Source organism: Peromyscus eremicus, chromosome 8a (assembly GCF_949786415.1).
Source record: "Peromyscus eremicus chromosome 8a, PerEre_H2_v1, whole genome shotgun sequence".
Classification (NCBI taxonomy): domain Eukaryota; kingdom Metazoa; phylum Chordata; class Mammalia; order Rodentia; family Cricetidae; genus Peromyscus; species Peromyscus eremicus.
This window is the reverse complement of record NC_081423.1, coordinates 45,522,117-45,541,630: the sequence shown is the minus strand read 5'-3', so window position 1 is coordinate 45,541,630 and position 19,514 is coordinate 45,522,117. Positions and strand designations below refer to the sequence as shown.

The following is a 19,514-nucleotide window of genomic DNA, read 5'->3' as shown; positions in this document are numbered from 1 at the left end:
GGGAACCTTTCTGCTGGGCATAGCTGAGCTCCCAAGGACCACAAATGGAAAGCCTGGGAGCCCAGTTTCTGTTGCCCCTGCGAATGGTCTGAATATCTATGAATCCAGATATTTAGGCATTCTAATTTGTACAAAATGGAGAGCCAGACCTGAAACCCTCACATCATACACAGCATACCCCACATGTACAATGCAAGTATCTACACAATGCAGCTATATCACCAACACACTGGCGAATGTCCACTGTGTCATTCCTCCACTGCCAAGTCAGCTCCCCAAGGTTTTATGACTCTGTAACTACAGCTCAAAGCCTAACAGAGTGGCTGGCTCTAATTTCGTTAGTAATTGGTTTGTTGAGTAAACAAATGAAAAGAATTAAAAACAAGGGTACTGAAGTGAATATGGAAAAGATAATAAAGTTTATCAATTATAATTACAGAATTTAAAAACATTAACACCACTATAAAAATGCAGCAAGGAAAGCCATTACCAATCAGTAAGAAAATGGTAAGTTACAAGGCAGACCTAGGCAAACTGACTGTAAGGTTGCGGTTCCCCATCTCATGTCATATTGAAAAGCAAACCAGACTACTGAGAAAGAGAAGCAGGAGAGAAGGCTAGAGGCCAAACTCAGGCTGCCAGCTGATACGAAAGACCATCAAGGGAACCCCATGGCTGTTGGCAGAACCAGTGCCTATTTGTAACAGAACCGGGTAAGAACACATTATTTTCACACGGTCATTGCTGGCTTCCAAGATCATCCCTTTGAGAAAGGGGACTATCAAATACCCAGTAACAGCTAAAGTACGTTTCATAATCAAAGCTTACCATGTAGACACACTTTGAAAGGTAAGAGATCCCCAGCACTACAGATCTGCATAGCTCTGCTAAAGGACCTCAGCCCAAGGCTTCCTTGCACCAGTCCATGGACAGCACTGAAACTGATCAGATCTAGGCGCTCACTTCTGTCCTACCAAATCTTCACTTTTTGTTTGCATTTAATGGACACTGTCTCACAAAGCATCACAGAATAAAACCCCAGACTTCAACTCGTGGTGATTAAACATATATTAGCAAATCTTTATCTTTAAAGCAGAGTTCTCTACTTGTATTCCTTTCCTCCTCCCTGATTTTAGCATAAAACACTGAATAAAGGTAACGCTCTAGCTGGCTGCAGGTTTATGCTTGTTTTTTATTTTGTGAACCCATCCCTTTAGCATTCTCTTTTGAAACAGGGTCTCCCTTTATATTGCCTAGTCCTATTTCAACTTCCTGAACTCAAGTGAGGGACCCTCCTACCTCAGCCTCCCGGAGTTCTAGAACTATTGAGTGTCTGTGATCCTTATCATGAGCTAATTGCACTCATGAGTTAACTGCACTCACTAAGAGCATCCAGCCAGTTCTACAAAAGATGCTCTTTTTGGCCAAGTCTAACGTATTTCAGATGTTCTAAATGTTCTAAATCAGCAGTTCTCAACCTGTGGGTTGCGACCCCTTGGGGGTTGTCAAAGGATCCTTTCACAGGGGTCACCTAAGACCACTGGAAAACAAAGATTATGTTATGAATTGTAAATACATTATGATTCATAACAGTAGCAGAATTATAGCTATGAAGTAGCAAAGAAAATAATTTTATGGTTGGGGGGGTCACACAACATGAGGGTATTGAAGGGTTGCAGCATTAGGAAGGTCGAGAACCACTGCTCTAAATGGTCAGGCTTGAGTATTTAAACCAAAAGAAACATTAAGTAAACATTACAACCCTCACTAGTAACACTGTGACTTTGCTGTCAAGTACTGATGGCCCTTTTCAAAAGAGAAAACCCTACGATCTTTTTGTATGGCTTGTCTGGAAGTTTACTGTTTTAATAAACATTTTACTGTTCTAAAAATAAACTAAACTAGGTAAAATATTTGGAGGGAAGTATCTGAGTTTAACAAAGTAAATGATTTTAAACAAGACACAAAACTCAAACTACAAAGAAAAACATCCAAAGATTCTATTAATACTCAAATTTTAATCTCTGTACATCAAATGATATATATATACACACATACATACATACACACACACACACACACACACACACACACACACACACACACACACACACACACACGATACCAAAAAAATATAAGATACTCAAGTTCGTAACTCTCACAGGCCATTAAGAAAAATAACCTTGCCAGGTGGTGGCAGCACACACCTTTAATTCTATTACTCAGGAGGCAGAGGTAGGCAGATCTCTGTGAGTTTGAGGCCAGCCTGGTCTTTAGAGCAAGTTCCACGTTAGCCAAGGCTACAGAGAAACCTTATCTCGAGGGAAAAAAAAGGAAAGGAACTCCAGCCATCAAGATGACTCAATGGGTAGAGTGCCTACATACACACCTGACAATCTGAGTGTGGACCCCAGTGTAGGGTGGAAAGGGCCAAAGAAAAAAAACACGCTGACCCTGACTAGACCCGAGACCTGAGCCAAGGAAAAACACCCTGACCAGGACTTGACACCAGGGCTGATCTTCCCCCAGCCGATTCTCTCCCTCAGTCACTTTCTGCTCCTCCCTCCAAGATACCTCCCCTGTCCCCAACTAATCCTTTCTCTCCTCCCCACACCTGTGCTGGCACTCCTTACCAAACCCCCCTACAATTCTTTCTTTGTGTGAAGCCCCACCAACAGACCCTGATGCCAACACCCCTTTCCTTATTTACTGCCTCCTTTTCAACCTCAGATCTTTACAACTGGAAACAACAGAATCTTTCTCTGAGAATCCCCAAGGTCTCACTTCTCTTTTAGACCATCTTCTTTATTCATCAGACCACTTGGGAGGGTTGACAACAGCTCCTCCAGACCCTCTTTACCTCTGAGGAATGAGGGCACATCATCTGAGAAGTCAGGAAACAGGTCCCTGGTCGCCATGGCTGCCCCACTGTTGACTCGGTATTCCCTTTGATTCGTCCTGAGTGGGACCCTAATTCCATCTCAGGCAAGGAGCATCTCCAGATCTACCACCAGGCTCTGTTGGCGGGGGAGGTGGGTCTCAGGGATGCTGCCAGGAAACCCACTCATTTGTTAAGTTTAACCAAGTTATCCAGGAGCCATCAGAATCCCTCCCCCTTTGTTGTTGTTGTTTTGTTTTTAGAGTGCCTTATGGAAGCTTACAGGTTATATATTACCATCAACCCCGAGGCAGAAGAAAACCGATGGGCAATTAACATTGCTTTTGTGGTTCAAACATCCCCTGACATTCGGCCAAAAAAATTTAAAAATTGAAGAGTTTGAAGGAAAATTGCTTTCAGAATTAGTTGAAATAGCGGCATGAGTCTACAATAACCGTGAACTGGCAGAAGACTGCCAAGGTAAAAGGACGGCCTAAGTCATGTTGGACTCATGGCAGAATGGCACTACAGCCAACCAGCAAATGCGGCCCAATAATCAACCTCGCCACAGGGCCGACACCCCACAGGACCAACAACAACCCTGAAGCCACAAAAGCAGGCCCCAATGGATGTTTGTTTCTACTGTCACAAGCTCAGCCATTGGAGATACAACTGCCCAGAGCTTCAGGAGAGAATCCAATGGCCCAAGGTCCTTGACCCATCACAAGCTAAGGCGGTTAGGGCTCAGTTTCCCTCCTCTTGCCCAGATAACTTGAAAGGTAGAGGGATAACCTATTGATTTTTCTGGTAGACATGGGCACTAACTTCTTGGTTCTCATGCAATGCAATTCCAAGGACCCTTGACTAAAGGAAAAACCATTGTCGAGGGGGCATCCAGATACCAAGGGGCAGACTGTAGATTTGTGTACAGGGACCTTTATCTATTCCTTTTCGGTCATTCCTGAATGCCCATATCCCCTATTGGGACCAGATCTCCTCCATAAGCTTGGAACCCACATCATCTTCCAGGACAACGAAGCTTCAATAAAACTGTCTCCAATGCCCCAACAATGACCAAGGTAACATTACCCCTTCACCAAGAATACCTGTTGGCATTGGCTCCTTGCCAGCCAAAGGGAAAAGACCAATCACCTCTCCTGTCTCAACTCATAAAAGAAATTCCATGAGTATGGGCAGAAACCAACCTACCAGGGTTGGCCCAACATCAGATCCCTATTATGAGTCCAACTGAAGGTGGATGCAATGCCCATATGGGTCCTCCAATACCCTATTTCTCCTGAGGCCCATAAAGGAAACAAAATACACATTGACAGGCTTAAAATGCACATTGACAGGCTTAAGGCAGGAATCCTGGTCCCATGCCAATTACCACGGAAACAATGCCCCCCACGCCCCCACCCCCGCCTGTCCAAAAGCCTTGCATAGGGGACTTCAGAACAGTCCAGGGCTTATGAGAGATAAACTGGAGGGTGGAGGACATCCATCCCAAAGTGCCTAACCCATATATCATCTTGAGCCCGCTGCCCCCAAACCACACAATTTACACAGTCTTGGATCTCAAAGATGCTTTTTTCAGCAAACCACTGTCCGCCTTTGAATGGAGAGCCTCAGAGAACAGCTTTAATGGACAGCTGACCTAGACAAGACTATCATAAGGCTTTAAGAACTCCCCCACCAGTTTTGATGAGGCTCTCCACCAGGACTTAGCTGAGTTCTGCTGAAAACACCCCAAGGTCAGTCTCCTCCAATATGTAGATGACCTCCCAAATGCAGCAAGAGGAGAAGAGAAATGTCTTAACGTGACCACCCACTTCCTCCAGACCCCGAACCAGCTAAGATAAGGTGTTTGCTACAAAAGCACAACTCTACACCCAACAGGTAGAATATCTGGGTGTCAGCTAAAAGATGGGATAGCATTGGCTGTCAACAGCTTGAAGTGAGACTGTAACCAACATACCCCAATCCACAACCAAAAGCCAAGTAAGGGAATTCTTGGGTTCGGTGGGATATTTCTGTGGTTTGCAGAAATAGCCGCCCCCTCTATGAATTCACCAGAGGAGGAGAAGGTCCCCTTGAGTGAGGGACAGAGCAGGAACAGACTGCCCTTCCAGATATAACCAAGTCTTTTCAGTTGTTTGTAGACTGGGGGTGGGGGTGGGGTGGGGGACGGGGGTGGGGTGGGGGTGGGGGGGTGGGGGACGGGGGTGGGGGACAGGGGGGACGGGACACGACAACACACCGAAAGGAGTGCTGACTCACTCACAACTGGCCTGGGAGAGAACTGTGGCCTACCTATCCAGAGACTGGATACCACAGCCCGGGGTTGGCCACCAGGCCTACACATTATCATGGCTACGGTCCTACTAGTCAAGAATGCTGACAGGCTTACCATGGGCTCAACTCTAGCCATTACCACCATACACCCGCCTGCCCCCTGCCCCCCGCGCCCCCCCCATTCAATTGAGACTGTGCTTACAGGCCTCCGGGCCGTCAAGACGACCAACACCCAAATGACTCATTATCAAGCCCTCTTATTAGACTCTCTTTGGGTCTTCTTCAACAGTTTTCTGCCTTAAATCCTCCTGCCAGGACACAACATGATTTTTTGGGAGATCCTGGCTCAAACCTAGCAAGTATGACAGGACCTGAGGATGAGCCATGGCCAGAGGTTGATCTGGATATGTTCCCAGATGGAAGCAGTCACATGACACAAGGCAAATGCCACACGGGAGCAGCAGCTGTCACACTGGACAGAGTCCTATGGCAGAGTGCCCTTCTACCCAGCACGCCACCACAAAAGGCGGAGGTGACTTTGCTCACTGAAACCCTGCTTCTGGAGAAGGGTAAAGCTGTCAATATTTCCATCCATAGCAGACATGCCTTTGCCACATACCCTTACCCAGAAAGGGGACTCCTGACAACTAAGGGAAAGACTACTAAAAACAAGCAAGAGATTTTGGACCTCCTCTAGGCCCTTCAGGTCTCTCGTAAAGTGGCAACTGTCCATTGCCCAGGTCTTCAAGGACAGACAAAGGAGGCAATGGGAAACAGAAAAGCACACGAGGCTGCCCGACAAGCAGCAGAAAAGACCTTCATTAGGATCAGGAATGTCCTGACCTTAATGTCTACCTTGCCCCAGGACACACAACATGGGCCTGAGGACGAAGAGACCTGGAGATAGACCAAAAATGAGTGTCAAGAAGGAAAATGGAGACAGACAGCTGATGGCCACTTGATACTGCCAAGATCTACAGGTAGACAGTTGGTCCTACAGCTCCAAGGGACACACCTAGCAAAGGACAGCTGCTGCTTAGTCACATCTATTTTATCCCTTAGTTAACTAGTCTTTTACAGGATATTACTACCAACTGCCTGTCTTGCCAACAAACCAATGCCAAAACTCACAAAGAAACAGGACAAGGTAAAAAAGAAAAGGGGTATAGCTCCTGGCAGGTTTTGGGAAATCAACTTCACCAAGGTAAGGCCCAGCAGGTCCGGCTTTAAATGTTATGGTTGATATATTCTCTGGCTGGATTGAAGCATTTCCTACTAAAAAGGAAACTGCCCTAACAGTGGCTAAAAAGCTATTAGAAGAGATTGTCCCCTGATTTGGGATGCCTGTGGCCCTGAGGTCCAATAATAGCCCTTCCTTTTTAGGTTACTCAGGGCATTGCTAAGATGTTAGAGACTGGAAACTTCATTGTGCTTACAGACTCCAAAAGCTCAGGTCAGATAGAAAGGATGAATAGAACCCTACAAGAAACCCTGACCAAACTGTCCCTGAAGACTGGTACAGACTGGACCATGTTCCTTCCCATGGCCCTACTTAGGGCCCATAACACTCCCCATCTTTTCAGACTAACACCCTTTGAAATCCTCTATGGGAGACTGCCCCCCCCCCCAGTCCCATATTGAGCCAAGAGGCTCTAGCTGAAAGTTCTAACCACCACCTGCTTCAGCTTATCTAGGCTCTCCACACCTCCCATCAACGAATTGATAGAGATGCCTTTCAACCTGAACCATTAGAGCCCCACCAGTTCAGAACTGGCAACCTCATGTGGATCGAATGCCATTAAGCTGAGACCTTGTCTCTTCGGTGGAAGGAACCTCACTCTGTGATCTTAACCACCCACCAGTTGTAAAGGTCAATGGCATCAAGCCCTGGATCTATCACTCCCAGATTAAGCTTGCATCCACCTAAGAAACCCAAGAAGCAAGAGCCTGATGATGGAGAATTCGCCAAGACCCCAAGGACTTTCTAAAGATAAGACTTATTTCTCAACCTTCTCAATGATAATGTTGTTTGCCCCATGCCTACTAGAATTGCACTGCCCAGGACATTACTAGCCCAAACTCTTATCTCTGGAGGCTGTCAAATACCCAAACAGGACAGATCATTTCTGAAATATGACAGGAAACTTACGTCTCAGCCAGCAAATTTAAACTAGACCTTTGTATCTTATGGCCCACTAAAGGGGTTACCCTCTATGCCCCCCAAAAGGGAAAATATTCTGATGATTCTTGGACCATTGGGTGGTAGCAGAAAGAAAACTTTGAGGCAGACAATATTATGTCTGCCCAGCAGAAAAGGGGTCCACATGTACCACTGAAGATCAATTTCATTGTGACCACTGGGGATGTGAGATCTGGGTCCCAGGGTGGGGAATCAACAGGGATGAAGACATAGTCACATGGAGGAAAACTCTTCCTGTGTTGTCCCTAGGACATGCAATCCCACCACAGTTACCATTAAACATTGGGATTTGTTTCTCCCTTTTAGATGGGATACAGGGCTAACCTGGGGAATCAGAACAAGCTAGGCAAAAACCCAGGAATGGAATTCCATCCAGAAACTAGCTTTGCCCAGTCCTCCTAGACTCATGTAACCTCTGGGTTTTAAATAAAATAAATAAATAAAAGATCAGCCTCTTCTCCCCAAAAAGGAGGCCAGACCTTTGGGGCCCCAGCCATCACCAGACCTATGGGACCCCAGTCATTACCAGACCTATGAGGCCTCAGCCATCACCAGACCTTTGGGGCCCCACCTATCACAAGACCTAAGGGATTCAGTCATCACCAGACCTAAGGGGCCCAACTATTACCAGACCCAAACGATTCAGCCATCACCAGACCTATGGGGCCCAGCCATCACCAGACCTATGGAGCCCAGCCATCACCAGACCTATGGAGCCCAGCCATCACCAGACCTATGGAGCCCAGCCATCACCAGACCTATGGAGCCCAGCCATCACCAGACCTATGGAGCCCAGCCATCACCAGACCTATGGAGCCCAGTCACCACCAAATCTATGGGGTCCAGCCATCACCAGACCTAAGGAGTCCAGTCATAACCAGCCCCAACCCTTGTGATCAATGCCCCTCTTCCACCTTTAGATACTGCTCTGCTGGAGAAATCACCCCTGCTTGGGATAAGCAATGCTACATATGCTTATTTGAATTCCACTCATCCTAATCTCACAACTGATTGTTGGCTTTGGCTAGACCCCAAACCTCTCTTTTACACTGGGATAACCCTCAAGGAAGGTAACCCATCAACCCCACTAGTTCCCCTTGCATCCTCCACAGCTCTCTATCCATGGACACCCAACCTAACTTTGGGGGACCTCCAGGAAGAGGGAACCTATTTTCGCTCTTTCAACTACCCTCTAGCAATATCACCCTACTCCTCGATTTGTACAAACTCCTGCACTTAAGTCCTCCCTAACACCAAATGGGCTGGCTTAAACCAAAATACCCTCTTGGTGGCCCCCCATCAACTTGGTTTGCCTGTACTTTGGGGATGACACCTTGCTTCTCCCTAGGACATTTTACTGAAGAAGACAAGCCTGAGCTTTGTGTATTAGTTCTTTTGTGCCTCATGCCCTATACTCTGAAGGGGAAGCAGGGAGAATGCAAATGGGGATCACAGGCTTACTACACACTAGGAGGACACCTCCTGTACTTGTCCTCCTATCAGGACTGCAGGGTCAACAGCCCTTTGGACGGTAGCCTCAATCACTGGGGACTGTAACTTGCAGGTCCTAAGTGAACCAACCAACAGAGACATTTACCACCTCCATTCTTCCATCTCTTTCCTAGAAAATCAAGTTGACGTGCTGGCTGAAGTGGTCCTGCAAAACTGCCGTGGGGCGGATCTATTTTTCTTTAGGGAGGGAGGTTTATGCATGACCCTGGGAGAAACACTGCTTCTATGCCAACCATTCGGGTGTTATTAGAGAGACCCTAACAAAAGTTAAAGAAAATCTCCTCACTGGGAGGAGGAAAGAAAACAAAGTTCCAACTGGTACAAACCACTTTTCAACTGGTTCCCTTGGTTGACAACCATTGCCAACATCTAAAAGACCCCTAAGCCTCCTGTTTCTTGTTCTACTGATTGCCCCCTGCATTTTCAATGCCATTACACACTTTGCTCAAGATCACATAGGTGCTGTCATGCACATGATTCTAAGGACACAGTACAACTCCTATTCAAGGCCCTAGATGAAGATTCATCTAATCAGTCACAAGACAAGGGGGGAATGAAGAGAGCAGGCAAAAGCACCTTGACCTGAGTACTGCCATTTTGACTTCAGACTCCATTTACCTGTAGGGTGAAATAAAGTTCAGGTTCCTATGCCCTAGGGGAGCTGAGAACTTTCCAATGGCTGATGAACCTCCTCCCTAACCACAGAAATAGTTGTTATGCATGTTTAGTTCTCTAAAAACATTATGGCTATTCCTAACAATAGAAGGAACAAATGAATCCTATTGGTTGGACTGAAGTTTGCATTGTATGTCAACTGACAATGATGGAACACACAAGGAAAATTCCTAATCTTTGATTTCGGACTGGTGAAAATTCTAACTGTAACTTGGCAACAAATGTTTGTGATTTTTATGCTTATAAGCCCCACTTCTGCCCCTGCTCAGAAGGTTCCTGGGTCCTTGTCCTACAGCCCTGATCAATCAGTGACCTACTTATTTGTTGATTTAATAAAATCTTTGGGACCAGTAAGTCTTGTCTCTCTCCTTCCTCGTGGCGCATAATGGACTAGATGGAACAAAACCTCCATAATACAATGCTCCACAGAAAAAGCAAATAGCAGGAAGTAACTGTACAATGTGATATCATTCATATACAGTTGAAGAACATATTAGCCCTTCTATGTATTGCATATTTATACATACATAATAAATAGGTAAACAAAAGTAAAATCAGGACAGTAATTACATCTGGGCAGGCTTAACCACAACAAAACAAAACAAAAGACCCTAAAGCAACCACATAAAATACTGAAGTGTGATAAGGTGGGGTTGTTAAAAGACTTCCCACTCCACTCTTCTGGAACTCTCCTTTAACACAACAAAACAGAAGTAAAGCAGAGAAGTGCCTCCAGGTCCATAGGTCAAACACAAACTAAAGAATTCTCAAAAACATGACAAGAAAGGAAAAAAAGAAGTTAAACCACAGCTTCAACATACAGTGAAAAAGCACTCAACAAGGTCTGAAGATAGAGATAAACTAAAATTTGGGAGAAATAACTAGAGAGAATCTGTTTTTCTGGTGAAGGGATAATTTGCTGGGACTCTTAGACGGTTATCAGAAATACGGGCAGTCAGTGGTTGGGCTTGGAGGAGTAAAGGTGCTCACATAAAACTGACTTTGTAAAAAGATCACTATAGAATCTTATCGAGAAAAACTAGACAAAATGAGTAAGGGCAGAGTAAACTTGGACGAAATTCATTAAAAACCAGCCAGACTTAAGAAATGTTTCAAACACTTGCTGCTAAGCCTGAAACCAGACTTTGATACCAGAGATGTACAGAATGGAGAAGTCAACTCTTACACGTTACCCTCTGAACTCCACATATGCACCAACACACAAAATTAAAATGGAAGAAATTTAGATGTGTAAGTAATAAAGGAAAAAAGGTGCTAAAATATTCAAGAACCTGATCATTCTAATGCACAAAACACAGAAACTGTGTCACAGCCTACATGAATACAATTCCACAATGACAAAACAAAGGAACATGATCCCAAAGACATAAACAAGTGCCGCAGCATAAAATATCAGCATTCAATGCTGTGCAACAGCATACTGAACAATGAACTTCCAAGCAGGTCTAGTTTTCTCTAGATATGTTAATAAATCTATTTGTTCAGCTTGGACCAATTTATATATAAGATTTTCCTACAACAATTATTTAATATTGGTAACCAATGAACTAAAAAAAGGAGGGAAGGGGCAGACACACAACTGTCAGAAACAACGGTCACAATTCTCTGCCTACACAACTGTAAACCTTGGAATACCATCACTAACAACTGAAAAGCAATTAGTTCGGTAAAGTGGCCCAAGGGCTGGTGTGTGTATGATCACGAACCTGACAAACACATCCAGGAGACCCCATGTAAGGAAAGAAAGGAAGACTAAACACTGTTCCAGGGAAATCCATCCCCCTGAAGGCAACCTTCCCCACCACAAGTTTGTTCAGAAGGGAAAACAGATCCCAATTAAGTTCTCCAGGCCCCACAGCAATTGTCTTTATAAGGTGAGCTGTTAACCTGTTCACCATCCCTGACATTCTCAAATCTAAGCCTGTTTTTTTTTTTTTTTTTTTTTTTTTAAGATTTATTTATATGTATACAGTGTTTTGCCTGCAGGCCAGAAGAGGGTGCCAGATCTTTTTTACAGATGGTTGTGAGCCATCATGTGGTTGCTGGGAATTGAACTCAGAACCTGTGGAAGAACAGCCAGTGCTCTTAACCTCTGAGTCATCTCTCCAGTCCCCATTCTACCTTTTTAAAAGACTCCAACTCTGCCTTAAAAAAGAAAGAAAACAAGGCATGTGATGCAATTCCAGTCACTGAGAAGACAGATTTATGTTCGGACGCCAAGAAAGACTGCCCTGACACTTTTCCTGTGGACACTGCACAGGGATGAGGTTCGTGGAAACTGCTTTCCATCCAGAGGGAAGCGGAGGGAAGCCAGACAGAAGTGACAGCACAGGTGGGAAGAACCTGACCCTGACGGAGTTCAACAAGCCACCCGCCCATCAAACTCAGCTGATACTCTGCTACTGCTGATGGTAAAGACTACTAACTTACCCAGATGGTAACTGCCACAAAATACAGAAATACACTGCAAATCCAGTAACATACTTTGGGGACTGCCGAAGTGATTTCATGCAATTCACATGAAAAATGTCAATTCATGTGACAACTAGGGGAAATCGCTATCAAAGTAGCACGTGAGCTGTGCTACCACAAATTTATACTTGATATAATTTAACAATGTTTATTCCTATAAGACTCATCTAATAAACAGAAAATTCTGAAGAAAATTGTTTTTAACGATAATTTCCTATAAGAAATTAGTGGTTAACTTTACAAGTAAAGTCTAGCTAAATTAAAAAGAGAAATACTAAAACTCTTTAGAAAGTCAGAACAGGAAGAAAAAATGAAATGTGGAAAGCTGGGTGACAGGTGACCTGCCTGACTTGTTGAAAAAGACCCTTCAGGGCACTGTGCCCCTGAGTAACGGGCCTTTGCCTCACTTTCTGCAGCTCAAACCCAAAAACAATGCCACTCAGTATTTATTAAAAATTAATCAAAGTTGGGGCTGAACAGATGGTTCAGCAGTTAAGAGCGTGAGATGCTCTGCAGAGGTCCAGAGTTCAATTCCCAGCTCCCAACTGCTGTAAACCCAGCTCCAAGGGTTCCAAAGCCCTCTTCTGGTCTCCATAGTAACCTGCACTCACGAGCTTATACCCACACACAAAGTAAAAAAAAAAAAATTTGTTTTAAAAACAAATAAAATACACATTAAGTATCATGCACATCATAAAAATACCCTAAAGTGAATACAAACTATATGTATATTATACACACTTAATAAAACCCTGGGACTCCAAGGCCAGCTAGCCCAGTGAGTGGCAGCAAACAGTAAGAGACACTGTCTTCCACAAAGTGTAAGGTATGAATGACACCCAAGGTGTCCTATGACCTCCAAACACACAACCACAGTACTCACCCCCCATAAGAAAAGCACAAATGATAAGCCTCACTACACATATATTCTGTCAATAAAGCTGTTAAGGTTCCAGAAGTTAATGTGCTTCAAGAAGGGACACACAGCCTTATCACAATAATAAAAGCTAGCAGTTAACATCTTCTGAGTTGCAACTATGCATTAGTCACTACTCTAATGCTTTATATACATTAACTCATCTAATTCCAAAGATCCCAAGAGAACATTGCTCTCAATTTCCTACTAGAGATCAAGAGATTAACTAATTTGACGAAATCGGCTACAACTCCAGCACCATGCCTGCCTGCCTGCCGGGGTCATGGACTTACCTTCTGAAACCTGAAGCCCCAAATAAACCCTTTCTTCCGTGGGTTGTCTTTGTCACAGTGTCTTGTCACAGCAACAGAAAAGTAACAAAGACAAGAACTAAGCCCCACAAGTTGTCCACTGACCTTTACAGACACACAGACACACTGTGGCACACATGAATGCTGGGCATGTACACACGTACACACACACACACAAATAAATATAATAAAATGATTTTAAAATAAAAATTTAAAGCAACAAGAAAGCAAGTTAACTCCAAAGAAAACAAAATGTTGAAAATAAAATTGGCAATAAAATTATATAATCATGTTACCTGGCTCAGCAAGTAATGTAATTTATATGTTTATGTATAGGCACAACTAAAAATTGTAACCTTAACTTTTCCGTAAGTCAATACCTTCCAAAATTTAAAATTAGGAAACAATAATTTTATGTTTTCATGAAAGTACAGGAGCTTAGTAAGCACTGTCATGTAAACCCAAGGACCTACGCTCCACCCCAGAGTCCACATCTGAAAAGCCAGGGATGCAGCTCACTTAAATGGAAAGGCAGAAAGAGGTGGATCCTGGGGATGCTGGTCAGCCAGATAAGCCTAATGGGCAAGCTCCAGGTCAGAGACACCAACAAGGTGCAAGGCTGACTTCTAGCATCCACTCACAACTGCATGGAACACAGCACCCATGTGTACACACAGGCAGAGAAAAAAATGCCAGGAGGAACTGGTTCAGTTGAAAACAGATGGGCTGGGGTGTGCCAAAGAAATGCTATTTTCAAGTAAGTCTTAGAATACGAATGACTTGGCCGGGCAGTGGTGGCGCATGCCTTTAATCCCAGCACTCGGGAGGCAGAGGCAGGCGGATCTTTGTGAGTTCGAGGCCAGCCTGGTCTGTAGAGCGAGATCCAGGAAAGGCGCAAAGCTACACAGAGAAACCCTGTCTTGAAAAACCAAAAAAAAAAAAAAAAGGTATGACTTTTAAAACTATAATGTGAGCTGTAGAAAATAAGTTGGAAGAAAAATACATATTCATAATAAAAGTAAAATATGCAGAAAAACACAAGTGAACTATAAATTTATAAATCTCAAACAACCAGAGAAAATATGCCTAATTTTTAAATCATTCAGCCTTGGTCTATGTATTATAGAAAATTAAGCTCTTCCAAACTACATGTTACTTTGTAATTGAATTGTATGTTTTGTAAACACTGAGGATAGCTTGCTAACCTTTAATTTGAGACAGTCTCTTATTGGTCCAGAGCTCATGGGACTTGGGTAGACTTGACTGGCCAGCCAGTGAGCCCCAGATCCCCATCCCTAGCTCCCCACTGCTGTTATTACCAGAGAACTGTACCACATCCAGCTTTGTGATGTGGGTGCAGGGACAGAGCCTAAGTTCCCATGCTTGCAAAGCAAGCACTGTATCAGCTGAGCCATCTCCCTACCCTCATTATTTTATGATGATTTCCTCAGTAATTACACATGTATCTACACTACAACATGCAGGACAAAATCCCTGACCAATTTTTAATGTCATTTTCACTAATGTCCTTTTGGTACAGGGCTAGTCATACAGAATACACACAAATTTTGTGTTGTTATGTGCCAGGTGCATGTATGTGAATGGTATGCCTGCATGTGGAGGCCATAGGTTAACCTCAGTGTTGTTCCTTATGGGCTTTGTTTTTGAGACAAGGCCTCTCACTGGGACCTAGGAAACATCAACAAAGCTAGGCTGGCTGGCCAGGAACCCTCAGGGATCCTTCGGTCTCTGCCTCCCCAGCACTGGGCTTTTCATCATGCCTTTTTATATGGATTCTTAACAAGAGCTATTGGGGTCCATCCCAGATAACTCTTCCCCAGAAGAGACGCTACAAGCAGCTGAGAATCTAATCTGAGGGATATTGAATGAATCTACGTACATTGAGCTCTTTTAGTCCATTCACTTTATTCTTCTAAGTCAATTCCTCCAGTGCTGCGGGGGTACCAGTTTATATATACCTACAAGCACTAATTCTTTGGCAATGCAATGCCAGGCTTGAAGTTTTCAGGGTCATGGAGAGAGGTGATAAGATCCACACAAGGAGTGATCAGCTTTCATTTACAACCCAAAGGGGAAGTGGCTAATGGAAGTTCCCTGGTAGGGTCAACTAAGGGCTAAAATCAATTAGGGGATCTAAAAAGGAATTTATGAGCTCAGAGTATATTCTTAGAAGTGGCTAGGTAAAAGGTTAGGAGTCTTAATGTCAGTATAAGTCACGAATAAAGTAAAACTGTCTTTTTTTCATTTTGGTAGCACTTCTCGGTGGCTCCGTTTTCTTGCAGGGCAGGGGAAGTGTTCCCAGTTACTAGGCAACCTTCGTAACAACATGTAGCATTTGGTTCATAAAAACACTTTGGTTCTGAGTTAACTGCTAAAGGGGGGAATCTTTAGAACTAAGGATAACACTTGGGCTATGGAATTAAAGAGGATTTCAGCTTAATTAGCACAAAAAACAAAGCTTGGCACCTGTCATCCACCTGGCCTTGGCAGTTGTCTCATTGGGTCAGTGGGAATATTTACCTTATCTCAATAACTAGCAGATGGCTGAACACCACCCTGGTAACTGCAAGCAGTAAATCTCTTAAATTAGGGTCTTGTGTTAAAAAACCGGGGTGAAGGTAAGGAGTTAAGGTTAGTAGGGTTAGCTTCTCTTATCTTTGGTGAGATGAACTAAGAGCACACTAGTGCTCATCTACCTGCAGTCTGTTCTTGGATGTTTGAGAAGTGTTTCAGATGAAATACTTTTGTCAGGAGATGGCCCTGGCCAGATGTCTGCTAACGAAGATAATTACAGAAAGGCAGACTCTAAGTCTATGATGGAAAGAGGAACAAAGGCCTGATTATGGGAAAGAGGTCTTGACTACGTGACTGTTTTCAAACACAGCTGTGAACATTATCCAAATACCCTAAATGTATAGGGGGAGCTGTGCCCAATAAATGATCAATCACACCATCAGAAGTTCTTGGGAAAAGAATCAGATGGGAAGGCTACAACAGCACACAAGAAATTCACTGCAGGAAACAGTTAATAACCTCCACCAGAGCCCCCGGCTCTAATGGGTCAGCCTTGTCAGTGCCAGCTGAGTTCCTACTTCATACTTAAGCGGCTCGCAGCAGGTTCTGGGGATCGAACTCGGATCCAAATGTTTGCACAGAAAACATTTTATGGAGGAAGCTATCTCCTCAGCATTCCCTTTCTTTGTTAAGACAGAGTCTCACTCTGTAGCCTAAGCTGTTCTCAAACTCACAGTAATACTCTTGCCTCAGCTTCCCAGATGCTGAAAATGCAGGCATGAGCTATTACACTTGAATTTGGTAAATCATTTACCATGCCAGAGTCTCATGCTAGAATTCATATTTTAAAAAGGAAGGTATGGTGGCATGTGCTTGTAATACTAGCACTAGGGAAGCAGAGACAGGGGGATTCCTGAGGCTTGATGACCAGCTGGCCTAGCCTACTTGGCAAGTTCTAGGCCAGTGAGTAAACCTGACTCCCCAGAACACAATGGCCAGCATCTGAGGAACAACATCCAAGACTGTCCTCTGGCATCCAAGATTATCCCTTCCATGCACATAGATGAGCAAGCACACTCACACACACAAAGAAATTAGCTTGCATAGCCAACAAGAATTCTTTTGTGGGGCTGGAGAGATGGCTCAGCGGTTAAAGGCACTGAATGCTCTTCCAGGAGTCAGGTTCAAATCCCAGCACCCACAGTGCAGTTCACACCTGTCTGTAACTCCAGTTCTAGGGGACCTGACACCCATGGCAAAACACCAATGCAAGCCAGGCGGTGGTGGCGGCGCACGCCTTTAATCCCAGCACTCGGGAGGCAGAGCCAGGCGGATCTCTGTGAGTTCGAGGCCAGCCTGGGCTACCAGTTGAGTTCCAGGAGAGGCGCAAAGCTACACAGAGAAACCCTGTCTCGAAAAACCAAAAAAAAAAAAAAAAAAAAAAAAGCCACCAATGCACGTTTAAAAAAAAAAAAACTTGCCTAGAAAGAACAGAAATATATTTGCACAGTATATTATTAAAAGTTGGGTTACAATATAGAACAAACAGCTGGTCTTTCTTAGCAACAGGATTATCTTCACTTTCTTCATAATGTTCTCCAGAATTTTCTTTAGAAAATTCGTAACTATTTTTGGAGTTGGAAAAAGCTTTATACTCTTAACAAAGGAATAGAATAAAGACTATAATAAAGTTATACTTTTAAGTTTTATACTCTTAATCAAGGAGTTAAAAATTCAGATCATTTGGTAAAGGGCTTGCCTAGCTCTGAGTTCCATCCACAGGACAACAGAAACCAATATGGTAGAATCCTAGCACTCAGAAGGTGGAGGCAGGACAATGAGAAATATAAAGTCATCCTGGGCTATATAGTAAGTTTAAGGCCAGCCTGGGATACATGAGACCCTGGACAGAGTAAGTGAGAAAGACAGACAGACAGGGATTAAATCAAGGGCCACTGACAATGGCTCACACTAGTGAAGAGGCTGAGGAAGAATGAGTACCTTAAATGTGATGCCAGTCTGGCCTATACAGCAATATCCCATCTGAGACAGAGACAGAGAAGGGGGGAAGGAAGAAAAGGGGAGATGGGGGAGAGAGAGTGGGCAGGGAGGGAGAGAGAAAGAAGCAGGATTAGATACTAGTAATATTCCAATGCACAATGGCAAGGATGTGGACAATGAATGACTAATACTCTGTGACTGGGCCTCATTCATACCTTCTCTGGGTTTATTCAAGCTCTTCCAAACTGCACTGAACTGTATTTACTTGCTGCTCTTTGCCAAGCTTTGTGTTCTTTCAGTAATTACTGAGCCCGTTAGATGCTAGGCACTCTTCCGGGCACTAAGGATTTAATACAACAGATGGCATCTTGATTTCTTTTTGGTAGAGAAGATAAATACTAAAGAGTTGTACAAAACAATGTACTTCTATTGCTAATACAGACACAAGCACCCAACACCCACACTTCAATATACTACTTCAAGGATGGCAGAGAACAGTTAAAGGACAGAGATTGAGTGATACCAAGATGGGAAAGATGCCTGTGTTAGGACAGGCCTCTGAGGAAGACACTGAACAGACTTGAATGAAGTGAGGCAGTGTGAGAGCAGTCTAGGGAAAGGCATATTGAATGAAAAGGCCTTGAGATGATATGGGCTTGAGATTTGCAAGAGCAGGGAAAAGAGTAATATGGCCAGTGAAATGAGCAGGGAAGAGAAGATAATGAAGCCACAGAAGCAGGTGGAAGCCAGGTCATGAATCCTTGTGAGGATCGTGAATTTATTCTAAAGGCAATAACGAAGCAATAGGGTGTAAAAGATTAGTTTGCCTGCTACGTGGACAACAGATTAATTGAGGGAGTAAAGGGAAGGAAGCAAGAAAACTGAGATCAGCATGCAGGCCACAAGGATGATGACCTCCATGAAGCAGTGGGTAAGAGGGTGAGAGATGTAGTCTAATGTGGATGAATTTTCATAGTTGATCTAATATAACTTGTTGGTAGACTAGGTATAAGGAAGAAACCACAGAAAATTCTTAGGTTCTCTGCCAAAGCTACTGGGTAAATGCTGGTGTCACTTACTAACCTGGGGCTGACCAGTGAAGAAACTTTTGAGCAGCAGAAATGAAGAGACCTATTTTGCACATATCTAATGTTGGAAAACCATTAAACAGTATACTCAAATATAAGACCAGACCCATAAGTGCTGTCTTGGTGCCAGCTGGGAGGTATAAATATAATAGTTCAATGTTATGGGACTACATGACATTTCCTAGGGTGTGAGCCAGAGGAAAAAGAGGATAAGACACCTCTGAGGCCAGTCACTATCTGGAAATAGGGATGAAGTAGGGAAAAGACCAATGAGATGCCCCAGAAGTCAAAGGATATTGTTTCCTGTAGGAGACGGCAGTGATCCCATGAGTCAGAGCTACTAATGGTAAGACAGTTAAGTGCTAGAACTTGGTGACATTGTGGAGTGGTGGTGAAGAAAATCTATGTTCAACAGAGAATTAGAAGATTTCAAGGCACAGACAACTCTTCCCAGGAGCTTTGCTTTGGTCTCATGGTCTCATGCTTTTGTTCATGGTCTCCTAGCATCTTGCTACCTCTTGGCACGGAGTCAGTATGTAACAAGTTTCTCCATGAATGTGAAATCTGCAAATTCCTAGTACTTCAAATCAAGTAAGAAACCCAAGCAAAA

General features: G+C 43.8%; 1 protein-coding gene across 3 annotated transcripts in view; it reads right to left on the bottom strand.

Annotated features, from left to right (window-relative positions):
* Ttc19 (tetratricopeptide repeat domain 19) overlaps positions 1 to 19,514 on the bottom strand; it is a 38,434-nt gene that overhangs the window by 9,172 nt on the left and 9,748 nt on the right. The window lies entirely within an intron of this gene.